The following is a 3,839-nucleotide window of genomic DNA, read 5'->3' on the forward strand; positions in this document are numbered from 1 at the left end:
ACGCGGGAAGGGGAAGACTAGCTCCTTCCTACGGTCAGTCGCTGAAGGAGGGCACGGGGCTGCACTGCAGTGACATATTGTGCAATGAGCTGCAGGGCACACAGTGGAGATGCTCCCGCGTGTTGGGACTAGGCTTTGAGTATTGCTGTCCTAGCGCGAGGTGGGTGCCAGCCTCGAAAGCCCCGGGCATGTTGCAGGGGTGGGCTCCTGCGAGGAGACCTGGCCGCAGGGAGTAAAACTGGACTTTCCCACTTAGGTATTATAAATGGATACTGTTTCCACTTCCTGACATCAGTTTCAACTTTACAACACTTGAGCCGACCCCACGCAAGAGAACCAGTTTGCTGCATCACCCATCTCCCTGGAGAGCTTCTGTCCAAACTTCCTTGGACACTTCAAGAAAGCAGACAAAACACCAGAAAAACCTGCACCCAGGACTCCTGAGAAGACTCCAGCCAAGAGCCCTTCAAAAAGTCCAGCAAAGTCACCTCAGAGAAGTCCTTCCAAATCAATATGATTGCTGTTTACAATATAAACACATATTAATGTAGCTACATTATTCATCTATAATTAATTGAGTACAAAATTCTGGGTTATTTTTGGTGAAAATAGGGTATCGGGCCTTGGTTCAGGAGACAATCCCCCATTTATAACATTGCTTCCTATGGAAAAATCGGTTCCGAGTTACCACATTTCAACTTAAGACGTGGTTTTAGGAACTGATTGTGTTCTAAGTCCGAGGACTACCCGTACTCCACAAAATCTGGGCACTCCTTTAAAAAATAACAACTTGTGACAAAATTAGTATACTGTACTATTGAAATTGGGAACGTGAAGAACCTGTGTCTACTCCATTCACCCAACAGCAACTCCAGCACAGATTTCAGCAGACCCCAGTAACAAATCTAAATAAGATAGACAATACAGTTTAAAATAAGAATCTCTCTTGTTTTTATTGGGGGGGAGGTCTTTGCCCTTTCATTGTTAGGATTTCCACACCAACAGTGTAGATCTTCAGATCACTACATTGAAAATGCTTCCCACCACAATGACGAGCAGTAGCTTGTTAGGATGAATGGCAGAGGTCCGCTTCTAATGTTGTCCGTGGAAGGAAAGTTCAGCCACTTCCTACCCCAGGATTTATTTGTAAGGGTCTGTCTCAGATCAGCTCTGTCTGTGATACAACTCTTCCCTGCTGAGGAGGTAACTAGTGTGCTGTGACAGCCCTGCCACACCTCCTGGGCTTTAAGAGACGGGTGATCTGCCTCCCACTTTATGCAGATGGAACATGGTAGCCTGGTTGTTTGGACCTGGACTACCTTTTTGGATACCAGTTCTCCTTGTGTCTGTAGGCTTACCCTCTTTCTCCAGAATATAAATATGATCTCTCAGGAGACACTATTGTCCCTGGTAACGTAATTTGACGTGTATCCTCAATATTCTTCTATAACCCACTGTTTCTTTTCCCCACAAAGCCCCCATCCTCCCTGCCATAAACACCAGTTCGCTAAAGCCCCACAGTTTCCCTGGTCTCTGCCAGACCTGTTTTCTTCTGTTTTCCTTGCCACTTTTCTCCACCAACCCTCTAATTCTCTAATCCTGTATTTCTTGAAAGTCCCCCAGCCAATTCTTGCTGGTCTTTCTGCTTCCCTAGATATCTGCTTTCCATGTACCCCTTCAAGCTGTCCCCATCTCACAGTGCCTTTCCTAATATCCCTTTTCCCCTTCATTTTCTCAGAAACTCACAGTGACCCTCCTTACTCCGGCCCCTCAAGCTCTCATTTCTCTCTGTTAATACCTGTCATACTTCCCCTGTTTCTCATCCTCTTTCTGTTCTCAGTCTTGTTTAGCTACCATTCCCTAAAGTGTTCCCTAAGGCTAGCTATAAAGGGTGATACCCAGCTGTGGGCCAGCATGAAGGCAGACTACAGCACGTAGCAGGAGGCTGGGGTATAATGTGCTGACCAGAAAATTTTTCCTCAGACTCTTTGACTTGCAGCCCCTAAAGGAATGCTCCTTTATCCGATGTTGGGTGAAGAGGAAAACCATTTGGCAGGTCACGCAGAGGGCTCCCTGCTTGTCAACTTCTCCCCCTCCTGTTGATTTTGGAACAGAGCTGGGAGGCATAGCACCATAGCCCAGTACCACTGAGCAGCTTGCAGGTGAGCATGAGCAATGTCGGTGCAGACAGGCTGAGCAGGCAGGTGCCTGGGCAGAAAGGGAGCCTGGCTCTGAGATAATCAATGAATGAAACTGTCCAAGGGTAGTGATGGATGACTTTTTGGCCCTGTGGGCCAGATGAGTGGCCTGAAGCTGGTCTGTGGGCGAGATGCCTTGCAGGGTTGATGCCAAGATCAGGCTCCAGCGCCCAGTGCCAGCCTAGCCCTGTGCACCTGATCTAGCACACTTCAGAACCACGCTATCCAGCGTGCAGGCTCCCCACCGGTTCCAGAAATTTGGCAGCAGGGGAGCAGCAATTAATGCTGCCAACTACCACCAAATTTCCAAACCCCTGGGAAGCCCTAGCTCCAAGGGCCAGAGCCAGTTGAACACCCCTGTGTTGGGAGAAAGGATGAAGAAATGTGCTGGTGGGGAGGGGAGGATCCAGTGGCAGGAGAACAGGGGGAGAACTCACAGGGAGCACTGCTTTATCTTTTGTGGATTAGTTATAACAAGTCCTGACGGTCACTTGCTTAGTGAGCTAAAAGGAACATGTCAAGATGAGCTGTCACCTTTGACAGGATGGCTTTAAGCATGACCACTGCATGGCCCTAGAGGCTGGGGAGGCGTAGTGAGCTCCCAGAGGCGGCACTGTCAGCGGCAGGGAGGAGGGTGGGGAGCGCCAACCAGTGGTCGGCAACCACCTGCAGACACTGGTGGCAGCGGCCAGTGGCAATTGGGGACTACCCGCAGACGCCACCAGCAGTGTCAGTGGCAAGGGGGGTTGGCAAGCAGGAGCCGACACTATCTGGGGCGCCTTTTCGCAGGGGGCGCACCGCCAGTTTCGGGGTGCATGTGCACCCCCTGTGTGTTGCCAATGACTTTAAAATCCCTGAACAAGATACTATTGGCAGAACTCGGCAGAATCCAGCTGTCCCACGTGGCAGTCACCTGAGGGCTCCACTTTGTGTGTCCCCAGTGAGGACAAAAGGCGAGAGTCTCCAAATGTTGGGAGCTGAAAAACAAAACTCTCGACGTTTGAAAACGCTCAGATGGGGCAGTCCAACCAGTTCCAGTCAGAAATATTTGTAAAAGAACCCCATCCCCCGCAAAAACAAAACTCACAAACTTGCATTGTCTCACAGGAAAAAAAACCCAAACCCAACACTGAGAAGTTTCCTGACCCACTCTCCACAGGTGAAGGAGGCTTGCCAAAGGTTTCCGGGCCTGGCCCGAGCAAGCTGAGGCCCGGGCGCCCGCGGGCGGGGGCAGCGCGCTCGCTTCCTCCTTCCGGGCCCCCTAGCCCCTCCGGGCGCCTTGCTCGTGCTCCGCGGGCGCCGAGCCAGGCCCCCGCCTCCCCGGGACGGCTCGCTCCTGGGCTCGCCGAGGCGCCGGGGTGGGTGCCGCCGACGCGGCACGGCGGGCCGAGCCACCCCGACCTGACCCGCGGCCGAGCGCACAGCCAAGGCCCCGGCCCCCGCGGGGGGTCGGGGTCCCTGCAGCCGCCACGATGAGCAGCGGCGGCGGCGGCGGGCGGGTGGGCGTGAAGATGGAGGCGCCCTTCTTCCCCGAGGAGGGGCTGGAGCTGCTGCCCGACTTCGTGCCGCTGCCCGGCTTCGGCGCCGGCGGCCCGGGCGCGGAGGCGGCGGCCGGGCACAAGCTGCTGCTGGGCGCCGGGA

At 53.4% G+C, this 3,839-nt stretch overlaps 2 long non-coding RNA genes across 2 annotated transcripts in view; one reads left to right on the top strand and one right to left on the bottom strand.

The window, feature by feature from the left end:
* LOC109323694 overlaps window positions 1–2,039 on the top strand; it is a 14,800-nt gene extending 12,761 nt beyond the window's left edge. Inside the window, exon 3 of the long non-coding RNA XR_002104720.1 lies at window positions 1,945–2,039. This is a non-coding gene — a long non-coding RNA (uncharacterized LOC109323694). The remainder of the gene's footprint in view (window positions 1–1,944) is intronic.
* On the bottom strand, window positions 928–3,500 carry LOC109323695. The gene is made up of 2 exons (XR_002104721.1): window positions 3,290–3,500; window positions 928–3,175 (listed from the first exon to the last, which is right to left on the bottom strand). It is a non-coding gene; the product is annotated as an uncharacterized LOC109323695 (long non-coding RNA).
* Between the last annotated feature and the right edge of the window lie 339 nt (window positions 3,501–3,839).

Source organism: Crocodylus porosus, unplaced genomic scaffold (genome assembly GCF_001723895.1).
Source record: "Crocodylus porosus isolate Cpor-Errol unplaced genomic scaffold, CroPor_comp1, whole genome shotgun sequence".
NCBI classification, from domain to species: domain Eukaryota; kingdom Metazoa; phylum Chordata; order Crocodylia; family Crocodylidae; genus Crocodylus; species Crocodylus porosus.